At 53.3% G+C, this 15,967-nt stretch overlaps 1 pseudogene; it reads left to right on the forward strand.

Moving 5' to 3' along the window:
* LOC125506667 overlaps positions 1-12,975 on the forward strand; it is a 37,983-nt pseudogene extending 25,008 nt beyond the window's left edge.
* Positions 12,976-15,967: the final 2,992 nt, after the last annotated feature.

Consider the following 15,967-nt stretch of genomic DNA (forward strand, 5'->3'; position numbering starts at 1 on the left):
TGCATTGCATTATGGCGCCGGGAGGGAGATTCAGTGGAATAACAAATACGGGACAACAGCTGTATGGATTAGACGACATACCATATGGGATGAACCCATCACCTGTTATAGCAATTCTGACATTCCCAGCCTCGGCTGCTTCCTCCGGGTACTCTATATCGAATGACTTCCATGCTTCACCTCCTGATGGATGTACAATTTTTTTTGGATTGTACCTTTTCCCTTCCTTGTGCCACTTCATCATTTTGGCAGACTCCTCAGTGATGAAAAGGCGCTGCAGTCTTTTTATAAAATCAAGATACCGAAGAACCTTCACAGGGATTTTTAGCTGCTGCTTCTGACCATGCTTATCGACCACCTCAATATACCGAGAGGAACCGCACTTCCTACAGTACTTGTCATCCGCATACTCATGCCTAAACAAAAAGCAATTCTTTGGACAAACATGTATTTTCTCATAGTCCATCGAGAGAGCCTTCATGATTTTCTTCGTAGCGTACATGGTTTTCGGCAGTTCATGGCCCTCAGGCAGGCTGTTTGCCCATACTCCCAGAAATGCTTCGAAGCAACCTCAGCTACAGCCGTACTCAGCCTTGACTGCCATCAGTTGCGAGATGGCATCCAGCACAGACAGCTTGGCACCCTCATAGAGAGGTTTCTTTGACGAGGCCAAGATTTCCAGGAAGGCCTTTGCGGTTTCCTCCGGCTCCTCCGGTTCATTCGCTGAATGTGACGGAGGTGTCGGCTGTGCAGCAAAGACATCATCTAGCATGTCTCTAACCCCATCGTCCTCATAACCAGCGACGCGTTGTCGTATCACATCCTCTCTACCACGGTCCCGCAAGGCAAATTTATCGGCATATTAAAGTTGGGCATAAATCCATGCGTGCGAAGGTGCTTAGTCATCTCACTCTTATCTCTGCGGATACGCCTCTTACATCTGGCACACGGGCATTCTGGCACCATCCTCATTGGACTACGGAATATCTCTTTCAAAAACACATCAGTTTTCTCGACCCACTCTGTTGTTACTTGATTCCGACGGAAAAACCCACTATACATCCACTGATTATCTGCCATCTCTGCTTTATTGGAAGCCACACAACAAAATTAAGGATTCATTTAAATTACCCACATCAATATTTTATTTTTTACAAGGTTGACGAGAAACGACATTTAATACACCTACATCTCTAATAGGTAAAGATGGGTCCTAATCCCACCCGAGAATGTGTAGATTGAGTACGGTCCATGCTCTACGCCATTCTGAGACAAAATTTCGGCAGCACCTCCCTGCTGTTCTCCAAATACACGTCTCGGCAAAATGCCGAGAGAATGTGCATCCGTAGAACAACAGGGAGGCGCCGCCGAAATCTTGTCTCGGAACGGGGTAGAGAATGAACAACGTACCCAATCTACACATCCTCGGGCTGTCCGTGGAAAGCGCTGGACAATCCGAAAGAGCTGCGGTGATAAATATGCAATTGAATGCATATTTATCGATGCAACCCTTTCGGACAGGAGACCTAGGTTACGCGACTTGATGTGAAAATTTAATCTAGTGACATGGAAAAAAAAGTGGACGAGGTCATGGAATTGTTGCTCACCCTCCGATGTAGAGGATGTAGTCGATCAAAGGAGGGACGATCCTGGACCAACGCCTCCAATGTCGACGGTCACTCCATGAAGATGGGAACACCACAAATCCTGTTAATTCCATCAAGTGAAAAAAATTAGGTCTTCACCTCACATTAACCATTTGGAACATTATGAATCGACATGAAACAAAATGTCAAATTGCAAAAAAAAATCTTTATATTAAGTATTTTAGAAACCAAGTGCCTTGATTTGCTTCTTATATATGAATCAACATGACCATAACACTAACTTGACCAATATCCATCCATCTATCACAAATTTTCCCAACATCTAATTCATCTATATTCACAAACTTAGTAAAAACTATCTAGTATGTATCTAAATACCTAATAAAACTACACAAAACTATCTAGTATATATCTAAATATCCATCCACCTATCTATTCATCTAGCATCCATCTATATATTCATCTAGCATCCATCCATCTATCTAGCATCTATCTATTCATCCAGCCACCATGAACACAAGCAACGAGAACAACGGGTGCTCACTGGGGCTGGGAGGGGGCACGGCGGGGTCTGGCGGTGGAAGGAGGAGCTCACTGGGGCGGGAGTGCTCGTCGAAGCAGGGCCGGCCGAAGCCGCGCCCAGGAGTGTTCGTCGGGGCGGCCTGCGGGCTCCGGGAGGCCGAGCCAGGGGCGGGGAGCCCTGCGGCCGACGGCGGCGCGAGACGGGGTCGGCGCGGGCCGGGTGGACGGCGGCGTTGTGGGGTCAGGGTGGGGTTGGAAGGCCAGGGCGGGGTCGAGTGGACGGCGGCGCAGCGAGGAGGGGGCGGAGAGGGTCGGGGCGAGGGGCGGGGAGGGGCACGGGCGGCGGCGGCAGGCGGCGGGGAGCGGCGCGGGTCGAGCGGGCGGCGGGGAGCGGCGTGGCTGGTCGAGCGGGCGGCGGGGAGCGGCGCGGGTGGAGCGGCGGCGCCGCGTGGGGGCGGCGGGGAGCGGCGCAGCGTCGGGGGCGCGATGGGGAATGAGTGTAGGGGGTTCGCCCCGCGGGTGGATAAGGTAGCCTATGCCGACGGCTAAGCCGTCGGCATACGTGAGGAGGCCACGTGGCACCTATGCCGACGGCCTAGCCGTAGGCATACTTTTTTATTTTTTTATTTTTATTATTACCCACGTCACTGATACGCGTAACGCCTACCGTATGGCCTCAGCTATGCCGACGGCTTTGCCGTCGGCATAGTTTTATTTCCCTTTTTTATTTTATATAAATTTTTTAATGTTTTCTTATAGTTATATATTTATTCTTTTTTATTTTATATAGATTTTTAAATTTTTTTATAGTTATAATTTTCCTTTTTTATGTATTATTATTTCATATAGATTTTTTATTTTTTTAAACCGCTCAGCCCTCTCCTCTCCCGGAACCACACAGAGGGGAGGGGAGGGGAGGCGCCGAATTCGAGTAGCTTCGTCCGCCAAGGCCGTGGCCTGGTCGCGGGTATGGGAGCGCCATGGCCGCCCTCGATCGCGTGCTTGATCTGGAGCTTAGTTCGTCAGGTGAGTGAAGAGGGGGAGGGGGTCGTCGACGGTGAGGGTGGGGGTGGGGGCGGCGGTAGCTTAATTCGTCAGGTGAGTGAAGGGGGAGGGAGTCATCGATAGAGGGACACCTGGGAGCAACATCCGGGCCAAACCCACTGCTACATATCCACACCGTGTAGACCCGACACGTCCGTTTCCCCCCTCCCGGTGCCGGCGGCAGCGCCGTCCGTTAGGGGGGCCACACCACAAAGATGCGAGCTGCCTCTTCGTACATACCACAACACCACCCTGCTTGTATGAGGGCCCGGTACGACACTCCGGTGGCATTGCTACCCCCTAGGGACCCCGTCCCGCCTAACCCTGGAGCGGTTGACCACGAGATCTAGCCCTTTGACTTCCTACGGACGGGCTTTGACTAGTGGACCTCTCCACCCGATTGTGTCAGGTCAGCCCAGAGGGACACCTGGGAGCAACATCCGGGCCAAACCCACAGCTACATCCACTCCGTGTAGACCCGACGCGTCCGTTCCCCCCCCCCCCTCCAGGTGCCGGCAGCGGCACCGTCCGTGATGGGGGGCACACCACGGAGATGCGTGTCGCCTCTTCGGACATGCCACAACACCACCCCGCATGTATGAGGGCCCGGTACGACGCTCCGGTGCCATTGCTACCCCACAGGTCCCCCGTCCCGCCTAACCCTGTAGCGTTTGACCACGGGATCTAGCCCTTTGACTTTGCACAGACGGGCTTTGACCAGCGGACCTCCCCACCCGGTTTTGTTAGGTCAGCCCATAGGAACACTTTGGAGCAACATCCGGGCCAGACCCACAACAAGATCCCCTCCGTGTAGACCCGACGCGTTCCCCCCTCCAAGTGCCGGCGGCGGCGCCGTCCGTGAGGGGGGCCACGCCCCGGAGACGCGTGCCGCCTCTTCGGACATTTCACCACACCACCCCGCATGTATGAGGGCCCGATGCGACGCTCCGGTGGCATTGCTACCCCCACAGGGCCCCCGTCCCACCTGTCCCTGTAGTGTTTAACCACGGGATCTAGCCCTTTGACTTTGCACGGACGGGCTTTGAGAAGCGGACCTCCCCACCCAGTTGTGTTAGATCACCCCATAGGAACACTTTGGAGCAACATCCGGGCCAGATCCACAGCAAGATCCCCTCCGTGTAGACCCGATGCGTCAGTTTCCCCCCTCCAGGTGCCGGCGGCGGCACCGTCCGTGAGGGGGGGCACACCCCGGACACGCGTGCCGTGCGTTTGCAACCGCCACAACACTTCCAGACTTGTGAGAGGCCACCTACGCAAGATTTGGCGGCATGCTAGCCCCCGGAGGCCGCCGGCCATAGCCGTAGACGCGCGAAGGGCAATCCGCATAGAGGGAATTTTTCGGATATTTCTCCATCACCAAAAATTATGAAAAAAATACCATCGTTCCTATAGCACATGTTCCCACGTCGTGCAAAAAAACACATGATTTTATCGCGCTCCGAGTATTTAATAATATTCACGCCGCATCGTTACCGTAGAACGTCTACTACCGTGTCATCGCCGTCCGTCAGGGGGGCCACGCCCCGGAGATGCGTGCCACCTCTTCGTACATGCCACCACACCACCCCGCATGTATGAGGGCCCGGTGCGATGCTCCGGTGGCATTGCTACCCCGCAGGGCCCCCGTCCCGCCTAACCCTATAGCGTTTGACCACGGGATCTAGTCCTTTGACTTTGCACGAACGGGCTTTGACCAGCGGACCTCCCACCCGGTTGTGTTAGGTCAGCCCATAGGAACACTTTGGAGCAACATCCGGGAAAGGCCCACAGCAAGATCCCCTCCGTGTAGACCCGACGCATCCGTTTCCCCCCTCCAGGTGCCGGCGGCGACGCCGTCCGTGAGGGGGGGCACACCCCAGACCCGTGTGCCGGGCGTTTGCAATCGCCACAACACTTCCAGACTTGTGAGAGGCCGCCTACGCAAGATTTGGCGGCCTACTAGCCCCCGGAAGCCGCCGGCCACAGCCGTAGACGCCCGAAGGGCAATCCGCGTAGAGGGAATTTTTCGGATACTTCTCCATCACCAAAAATTATGAAAAAAATACTATTGTTCGTATAGCACATGTGCCCACGTCGTGCAAAAAAACTCATGATTTTATCGCGCTCCGAGTATTTAATAATATTCACGCCGCATCGTTACCGCAAAATGTCTACTACCGTGTCATCGCCATCTATGAGGGGGGCCACGCCCCGGAGACGCGTGCCGCCTCTTCGGACATTTCACCACACCACCCCGCATGTATGAGGCCCGGTGCGACGCTCCGGTGGCATTGCTACCCCCACAGGGCCCCCGTCCCGCCTGACCCTGTAGCGTTTGACCACGGGATCTAGCCCTTTGACTTTGCACGGACGGGCTTTGACCAGCGGACCTCCCTGCCCAGTTGTGTGAGGTCACCCCATAGGAACACTTTGGAGCAACATCCGGGCCAGACCCACAGCAAGATCCCCTCTGTGTAGACCCGATGCGTCCGTTTCCCCCCTCCAGGTGCCGGCGGCGGCGCCGTCCATGAGGGGGGGCCACACCCCGGACACGCGTGCCGTGCGTTTGGAACCGCCACAACACTTCCAGACTTGTGAGAGGCCGCCTACGCAAGATTTGGTGGCATGCTAGCCCCCGAAGGCCGCCGGACACAGCCGTAGACGCGCGAAGGGCAATCCGCGTAGAGGGGATTTTTCGGATATTTCTCCATCACCAAAAATTATGAAAAAATACCATCGTTCCTATAGCACATGTGCCCACGTCGTGCAAAAAAACTCATGATTTTATCGCGCTCCGAGTATTTAATAATATTCACGCCGCATCGTTACCGCAGAACGTCTACTACCGTGTCCGAGGGGGGCCACACCCCGGAGACGCGTGCTGCCTCTTCGGACATGCCACCACACCACCCCGCATGTATGAGGGCCCGGTGCGATGCTCCGGTGGCATTGCTACCCCGCAGGGCCCCCGTCCCGCCTAACCCTGTAGCGTTTGACCACGGGATCTAGTCCTTTGACTTTGCATGGACGGGCTTTGACCAGCGGACCTCCCCACCCGGTTGTGTTAGGTCAGCCCATAGGAACACTTTGGAGCAACATCCGGGGCAGACCCACAGCAAGATCCCCTCCGTGTAGACCCGACGCGTCCGTTTCCCCCATCCATGTCCCGGCGGCGGCGCCGTCCGTGAGGGGGGAACACCCCGGACACGCGTGCCGGGCGTTTGCAACCGCCACAACACTTCCAGACTTGTGAGAGGCCGCCTAAGAAATATTTGGCGGCATGCTAGCCCCCGGAGGCCGCCGGCGACAGCCGTAGACGCCCGAAGGGCAATCCGCGTAGAGGGAATTTTTCGGATACTTCTCCGTCACCAAAAATTATGAAAAAAAATACTATTGTTCGTATAGCACATGTGCCCACGTCATGCAAAAAAACTCATGATTTTATCGCGCTCTGAGTATTTAATAATATTCACGTCGCATCGTTACCGCAAAACGTCTACTACCGTGTCATCGCCATCGGTGAGGGGGGCCATGCACCGGAGACGCGTGCCGCCTCTTCGAACATTTCACCACACCACCCCGCATGTATGAGGGCCTGGTGCGACGCTCCGGTGGCATTGCTACCCCCACAGGGCCCCCGTCCCGCCTGACCCTGTAGCGTTTGACCACGGGATCTAGCCCTTTGACTTTGCACGGGCGGGCTTTGACCAGCGGACCTCCCCACCCAGTTGTGTTAGGTCACCCCATAGGAACACTTTGGAGCAACATCCGGGCCAGACCCACAGCAAGATCCCCTCCGTGTAGACCCGATGCATCCATTTCCCCCCTCCAGGTGCCGGCGGCGCCGCCGTCCGTGAGGGGGCACACCCCGGACAGGCGTGCCGTGTGTTTGCAACCGCCACAACACTTCCAGACTTGTGATAGGCCGCCTACGCAAGATTTGGCGGCATGCTAGCCCCCGGAGGCCGCCGGCCACAGCCGTAGACGCGCAAAGGGCAATCCGCATAGAGGGAATTTTTCGGATATTTCTCCATCACCAAAAATTATGAAAAAATACCATCATTCCTATAGCACATGTGCCCACGTCGTGCAAAAAAACTCATGATTTTATCACGCTCCGAGTATTTAATAATATTCACGCCGCATCGTTACCGCAGAACGTCTACTACCATGTCATCGCCGTCCGTGAGGGGGACCACGCCCCGGAGACGCGTGCCGCCTCTTAGGACATGCCACCACACCACCCCGCATGTATGAGGGCCCGGTGCGATGCTCCGGTGGCATTGCTACCCCGCAGGGCCCCCGTCCCTCCTAAACCTGTAGCGTTTGACCACGGGATCTAGTCCTTTGACTTTGCACGGACGGGCTTTGACCAGCGGACCTCCCCACCCGGTTGTGTTAGGTCAGCCCATAGGAACACTTTGGAGCAACATCCGGGGCAGACCCACAGCAAGATCCCCTCCGTGTAGACCCGACGCGTCCGTTTCCCCCCTCCAGGTGCCGGCGGTGGCGCCGTCCGTGAGGGGGGGCACACCCCGGACACAAGTGCCGGGCTTTTGCAACCGCCACAACACTTCCAGACTTGTGAGAGGCCGCCTACGCAAGATTTGGCGGCATGCTAGCCCCCGGAGGCCGCCGGCCACAGCCGTAGACGCCCGAAGGGCAATCCGCGTAGAGGGAATTTTTCGGATACTTCTCCATCATCAAAAATTATGAAAAAATACTATTGTTCGTATAGCACATGTGCCCACGGCGTGCAAAAAAACTCATGATTTTATCGCGCTCCGAGTATTTAATAATATTCATGCCGCATCATTACCGTAAAACGTCTACTACCGTGTCATCGCCATCTGTGAGGGGGGCCATGCCCCAGAGACGCGTGCCGCCTCTTCGGACATTTCACCACACCATCCCGCATGTATGAGGGCCCGGTGCGATGCTCCGGTGGCATTGCTACCCCCACAGGGCCCCCGTCTCGCCTGACCCTGTAGCCTTTGACCACGGGATCTAGCCCTTTGACTTTGCACGAACGGGCTTTGACCAGCGGACCTCCCCACCCGGTTGTGTTAGGTCACCCATAGGAACACTTTGGAGCAACATCCGGGCCAGACCCACAGCAAGATCCCCTCTGTGTAGACCCGATGCGTCCGTTTCCCCCCCTCCAGGTGCCGGCGGCGGCGCCGTCCGTGAGGGAGGGCACACCCCGGACACGTGTGCCATGCGTTTGCAACCGCCACAACACTTCCAGACTTGTGAGAGGCTGCCTACGCAAGATTTGGCGGCATGCTAGTCCCCGGAGGCCGCCGGCCACAGCCGTAGACGCGCGAAGGGCAATCCGCATAGAGGGAATTTTTCGGATATTTCTCCATCGCCAAAAATTATGAAAAAATACAACTTTTCATATAGCACATGTGCCCACGTCGTGGAAAAAACTCATGATTTTATCGCGCTCTGAGTATTTAATAATATTCACGCCGCATCGTTACCACAAAACGTCTACTACCGTGTCATCGCCCTCTGTGAGGGGGGCCACGCCCCGGAGACGCGTGCCGCCTCTTCGGACATGCCACCACACCACCCCGCATGTATGAGGGCCCGGTGCGACGCTCCGGTGGCATTGCTACCCCCCAGGGCCCCGTCCCGCCTAACCCTGTAGCGTTTGACCACGGGATCTAGCCCTTTGACTTTGCACGGACGAGCTTTGACCAGCGGACCTTCCCACCCGGTTGTGTTAGGTCAGCCCATAGGAACACTTTGGAGCAACAACCGGGCCAGACCCACAGCAAGATCCCCTAAGTGTAGACCCCACGCGTCCGTTTCCCCCCTCCAGGTGCCGGCGGCGCCGCCGTCCGTGAGGGGGGCACACTCCGGACACGCGTGCCGCCTCTTCGAACATGCCATAACACCACCCCGCTTGTATGAGGGGCCGGTGCGACGCTCCGGTGCCATTGCTATCCCCGGGGCCCCTGTCCCCCTAACCCTGGAGCGGTTGACCACGAGATCTAGCCCTTTAACTTTGCACGGACCGGCTTTAACAGTGGACCTTCCACCCGGCTGTGTCAGGTCAGCCCCAGAGGGACACCTGGGAGCAACATCCGGGGCCAAATCGATAACTACATCCCCTCCATGTAGACCCGATGCGTCCGTTTCCCCCCTTCAGGTGCCGGTGGCGGCGCCGTCCGTTAGGGGGACCACGCCCCGGAGATGCGTGCCGCCTCTTCGGACATGCCACAACACCACCCGGTTGTGGTAGGTCATCCCATAGAAACACTTCGAAGATGCGTCCCCTCCGTATAGACCCGATGCGGCTGTTTCCGCCCTCCAGATGCCGGCAGCGGCGCTGTTCGTGAGGGGGGCACACCGCGGCGCTGCCTCCAGATGTTTCAGCATAGCTGTTTTTGATTTTAATAAAATATAATGTTCTATATTCAAAAGAACATGACGTCACATTATTAATGTGCTCGAAAAAAATACGAACTATATATATATATATTCATAATCTATGAAAAAAATTACAAACTACACATATATTCATATAATACATAAAAAAGCATAAAAACATATGTAAAAAAAGCATAAAAACATATGTAAAAAAAGCATAAAAACATATGTAAAAAAACACATGTAAAAAAAATAACTATGCCGACGCCATTGCCGTCGGCATAGATACGGCTGGGTTTAGGCGGGCGCCGTGCCACGGATCGATGACGCGGAGCCTATGCCGACGGCTGCCGTCGGCATATCTGCGCCGCGGATCAGTGACGTGGCGTGCGGAGGTATGCCGACGGCCGCCCGTCCCGACCGTCGGTATAGCTTTGACGCCGTTAGCCGCTGGTCACGGGCGGGGTCGCCGGGCCCACATGTACGCCGACGGCACACTTATGCCGACGGCCACTGTCGGCGTTTATTAATCTAGGTCGACGGCTGATATGTGCCGACGGTTGCCGTCGGCGTAGATAGGGGTAGCCCGACGGCCAGGATAAGCCGACGGCCAGGACTAGGCTGTCGGCATAGATCCAAGTAGGCCGACGGCAGCCGTCGGCATAGTTTTGGCCGTCGGTGTAGAGCCGTTTTCCGGTAGTGGGCAGGATTGCTGCCGGTGGAGTGGTGTTCGCTGCAGCAACCAAACAGGCCATGTCATCAAGCTTCACCTTCACAATACAAGTCCTGATGCTTACACCTATACTCCGTGCTTTGATGCTAATTCATTGCATGGCGAGATAAGCCCCTCACTATTTTCCTTGAAGCATGTAGAGCACATGGATCTTAGCATGAACTGCTTGCTAGGGCCAAATGGCCATATTCCTCTGTTCTTGGCCTCCATGGAAAACCTGAGGTACCTTAACCTGTCTGGCATACTATTTATAGGTAGAGTTCCTTCTCAGCTTGCTAACCTGTCTAAGATGCAGCATCTTGACCTTGGTCAGGGTTATGAAATGTACTCAACGGACATCACCTGGTTAACAAAGCTACCACTGCTGCAGTCACTTGGAATGAGCGGATTAAATCTCTCAACGATAACTGACTGGCCTCGTACCTTGAATATGATTTCATCTCTGAGGGCTATCACTCTTACTGCCTGTTCACTTGAAACTGCAAGCCAATCGCTTCCCTACCTTAACCTCACGAAACTTGAGAAGCTTGATCTGTCCGGAAACTTTTTAGGCCACTCACTTGCATCAAGTTGGTTTTGGAAAGTGAAGGGCCTCAAATACCTCAATCTTGCTGCAAATCAATTATCTGGAAACTTTCCAGATGCACTAGGAAACATGTCGTCACTCAAGGTACTTGATTTGTCTAACAACAATCTGGATATGAGAAACCTGAAAAATGTTCTTAAAAATCTTTGCTGTTTGGAAATACTGGATCTCTCTGAAAATTATATGTATGGAGATATAGTGGTGTTGATGGAGGGGTTGCCGCGATGCGCATGGGACAAACTGCAACAGCTGCATTTCAGTCAAAACCAGTTCACTGGGACCCTGCCAAATTTTATAGGAGAATTCAACAGCTTGAGCATGTTTGATCTCAGCTTGAATCAGCTCAACGGGACTGTACCAGCTGAATTTGGTGTCCTTAGTTCTCTGACTTCTTTGAAGATGTCAAACAACAACTTGACTGGAACTATACCCACTGAATTAGGTTCTCTGAAGAATCGGGTTGATCTGTCCCTAAACAACAATAACTTCAGTGGTGTGATCACGAAAGAACACTTTGCAAAGCTAAAAAGTTTAAAGAGCATAGACCTATCTTATAGTGGTTTGAAGATTGCAACGGATTCAGATTGGCGTTCTCCCTTTCGTCTACAATTTGCATCTTTTGCATCTTGCCAGATGGGTCCTCTCTTCCCATCTTGGCTTCAGCAACAGCAGGGAATATATTCGCTTGACATTTCAAGCTCTGGTTTAGAGGACGAGTTTCCTGATTGGTTTTGGTATACATTTTCACAGACAACTGATCTCGACATCTCTAACAATCAAATAAGTGGAAGCTTGCCAGCACATCTGCATGTCATGGCTTTTGAAGTACTCCACCTAAGTTCAAACCTGCTTAGTGGATCAATACCTTTGATGCCCCCAAATATCACTTGGTTAGACATCTCCAAGAACAACTTCTCAGGAGTAATGCCATCAATATTTGAAGGCCCCCGACTTCGAATACTAGTTATGTATTCAAATCGAATTGGTGGGTACATTCCAGAATCAATTTGCAAATTGCAAAAAATATTGTATTTGGATTTGTCAAACAATTTATTGGAGGGTGAAGTTCCTCAATGCTTTGACATCCAAAATTTACAATTTCTTCTGCTCAGTAACAACAGTTTATCAGGAAATTTCCCAGCATTTTTGCAGAACAATACATATATGCAGTTCTTGGATCTTGCATGGAACAAGTTGTCTGGAAGGTTGCCCACATGGCTAGGAGATCTGGAGGAATTACGTGTTGTACTACTAAGCCATAATGCATTTTCTGATAATATTCCAGTAGGCATAGCAAGCCTTATCCATCTTCAATACTTGGATCTATCAAGCAACAATTTATCTGGTGCGATACCTTGGCATCTGTCGGTACAAATGGAATTTATGTTTATGGGTGATACATATAATGGAACCGTGGAAGCTGACAACATAATGGGTACAGGAGCTGATCACCTCGGAGAAATATTGTCAGTACTAACAAAAGGACAACAACTTGTATATGGTAGAACACTTGTATATTTTGTAAGCATTGATTTATCATGTAACTCTTTGACCGGTGAAATCCCCACTGAAATCACTTCCCTCTCTGATCTGATGAATTTGAATTTATCATCAAACAAATTGAGTGGACCAATTCCAAACATGATTGGGGCCATGAAGTCACTGGTATCTCTCGACCTCTCTGAGAACAAGCTATCTGGTGAAATCCCATCGAGCTTTAACTTCTTTGGCTGCCTTGAACCTGTCCTACAACGATTTATCTGGAATGATACCTTCTGGCCGCCAACTTGACACCCTCAGCGCGGACAACCCATCACTTATGTACATCGGCAACAATGAACTCTGTGGGCCTCCTCTCCAAAAGAATTGTCCAGAAAAACTGACATATGCTCTTACCTTTTCCATCCTATGTGTTTCATCAGTGCACCATCACCTGAAAAATTCAATGCATGAATCTTTTTCTTTTCTGCAGCCAACTGCAGAATTCGAACTCATTTGCCTTTGGTTATCACAAGTTTAACTTTTTTAACCTTTCAAATCTTGTTCATGGTAAAGTTTGGTTCGTCTCTGCGTTCGAGCTGCGGCTCCAAGATGTGTATTAAACTGTAACCTGTTGGTTACAGATTTACATTCTTGAAACTATTTCTATGTGATGTCCTGTCGGAGTGGAAATATGTTATGTGTAAATGCTGGTTTCTCGTTTCATTTTTCTCTTCGGGGGACGAGTTCGTCAGCATCAGGGCGGTGTGTGGCGGCGATGGACATTCAGATCAAACAATTAACGTTTCCGGTTCCTGGGCTCGCCGTTCAACCCTAATGGATCAAGAAAGGTATGTAGTCTCCAATGTGTTACTGATGGCAATTATGTCATTTTTTTCTGGTTTTGTCACGACGGATGATTAGAAAATTGTAGTGCATTATGTTACTGTATAATAATAACAAAGAGAAGCAGTCATTTTTTTTCTGTTTTTGTCATGATGTATGGATCGAAAACTGGGAATAGTTTAAATTCGGAAGTACTGGAGCTCTAGTAGTAGTAGTAGTAGTAGTAGTAATACTAGTTCCTTTCTTACGTTGCTACTTTCCTCGCTGCTCAGGCTTTGTCAGAGCTTTTAGTGTCAAAATTTCAGAGTAGATTCAGTTGGGTCAAGTGCTTCCATGTGATGTTTATTTGTTCACACCATCTCTCCAGCTTCGTTTAGTGAAAATCGTAGCAGCTTCGTTCTCTCTTTGTCCTCTTAATAAGTCTTGCGTTTCAAGGGAATGCAGAGTATTACCAGACCAAACCCAACTAGAGTAGTATACCATTGACGTTGGATGGAGCAGTCAGGGGAGCCAAGTCCGCCGCTGACAAGGCGTGGGTGAACAGCCGTAGCACGATGTCTAAATCGATTTTGGAGGATCATAATCCACCCTCTGCTGGAGATGCTACAAGGCAGGGATGTTGTTTTTGTGCTGCTTAATGCTCTTTTCAGTCTATTTTTGCTGTGATATGTTGTTTCATGTCCAAAACACTAGTCGAGCCTGTTTCATGTCCAAAACACTAGCCGCCTCTCCTCCCCTCCTCTCCCTGTCCCTCGTCGCTGGCGGAGGGGGGGGGCTCCCCTCATGTCCTCGGGCAGGGATCTCGGCGCGGGCCAGATCTTGTGTGCCGGGACGCGGCGCTGGATGTCGGGCACGGCGGCGCTCCGGCAGGGGCCGACGACGGTGGCGTGGCGGCTGCGTGATGGGCGGCAAGGCCGTGGTGCAGGCCGGCGGGCGGGTTTCGGCGGCGGTTGCCTCCCGGCAGCACCGTCGAGCCTCCTCTGGCGCTACGGGTCGTGTGCGACCGGGTCGCGGGCGGCCCCTCTTGCCGTGGCTCTGTGGTGGGGGGCTGGCGCGGCAGCGATGGTGGTGGGCGCCCCCACTATCAGAATAAATGCTTGCGCCGACGGCCTCGTCTATGCCGACGGCCCCCGTCGGCATAGATAGACCTATGCCGACGGCCAAGGACTACCCGTAGGCGTAGAAAAGCCGTCGGCATACATCCATCTATGCCGACGGGGCCGTCGGCATAGACGAGGCCGTCGGGACCGCTCGAGATACCCCTACGAGACCCGTCGGCATAAGTGCGGCCGTCGGCATAGCCCGGGCCCACCTACCCGGTCAGCGCTGACCGTTTGACGGCGTTGAAACTACGCCGACGGGAGGTAATGGCGGCCGTCGGCACAGACCTGGCCCTCTGACACGTCATCGATCCGTGTGCGCACCTATGCCGACGGCCTAGCCGTCGGCATATGTTTATTTAGATTTATTTTTAATTTTGCTTTATGCTATCTATGGCAAAGGTATGCCTACGGCATAGGCCCCTCTGCCACGTCATCGATCCGTGTGCCATGTCACGTCATCGATCCATGAGACTGCACCACCGTATGTGCACAGATATGGCCGTCGGCATACATTTATTTTACTTTATTTTTAGATTTTTACTTTATTTTCTTATTTTTTTACTTTATTTTAGTTTTTGTTTCTGCATAAGATAATTATGCCTTATCTAAAAAAACATACCTCGATGGTATATCGATTGCCCCCCATTACGAACGTCGCTATCGCCGGGTCACGGAGGGGGGAAATGGTCGACACGGAGGGAATTCTGGTTAGTGGGGGGATTCGGGGTGTAGCTATGTCACCGAAACATCACACGGGTCCTGATGCATATGTGAAAGTGTTCAGCATGCGTAGACGCCCGTCTTGGGGCTCCGCGGTGTGGCCCCCTGCACGCAAGGCAGTGCCGTCGTCACTTGGAGGGGGCCAAACCCCGGAGACGCGTGCCGCCTCTTCGGACATGCCACCACACCGTATGGCATGTATGAGGTCCCGGTGCGACGCTCGGGTGGCATTGCTACCCCCAGGCCCCCCGTCCCGCCTAACCCTGTAGCGTTTGACCACGGGATCTAGCCCTTTGACTTTGCACGGACGGGCTTTAACCAGTGGACCTATCCACCCGGTTGTATTAGGTCAGCCCATAGGAACACTTTGGAGCAACATCCGGGCCAGACCCACAGCAAGATCCCCTCCGTGTAGACCCGACGCATCCGTTTCCCCCCTCCCCAAGTGACGGCGGCGGTGCCGTCCGTGAGGGGGGGCACACCCCGGAGACGCGTGCCGCCTCTTCGGACATGCCACCACACCACCCCGCATGTATGAGGTCCCGGTGCGATGCTCCGGTGGCATTGCTACCCCCGAGGGCCCCCGTCCCGCCTAACCCTGTAGCGTTTGACGACGGGATCTAACCCTTTGACTTTGCACGGACGGGCTTTGACCAGTGGACCTCTCCACCCGGTTGTGTTAGGGTCAGCCCATAGGAACACTTTGGAGCAACATCCGGGCCAGACCCACAGCAAGATCCCCTCCGTGTAGACCCGACACGTCCGTTTCCCCCCTCCAGGTGCCGGCGGCTGCGCCATCCGTGAGGGGGCACACCCCGGACACGCGTGCCGCCTCTTTGGACATGCCACCACACCACCCCGCATGTATGAGGGCCCGGTGCGACGCTCGGGTGGCATTGCTACCCCCAGCCCCCCCGTCCCGCCTAACCCTGTAGCATTTGACCAC

Source organism: Triticum urartu, chromosome 5, assembly GCF_003073215.2.
Source record: "Triticum urartu cultivar G1812 chromosome 5, Tu2.1, whole genome shotgun sequence".
Taxonomy (NCBI): Eukaryota; Viridiplantae; Streptophyta; class Magnoliopsida; order Poales; family Poaceae; genus Triticum; species Triticum urartu.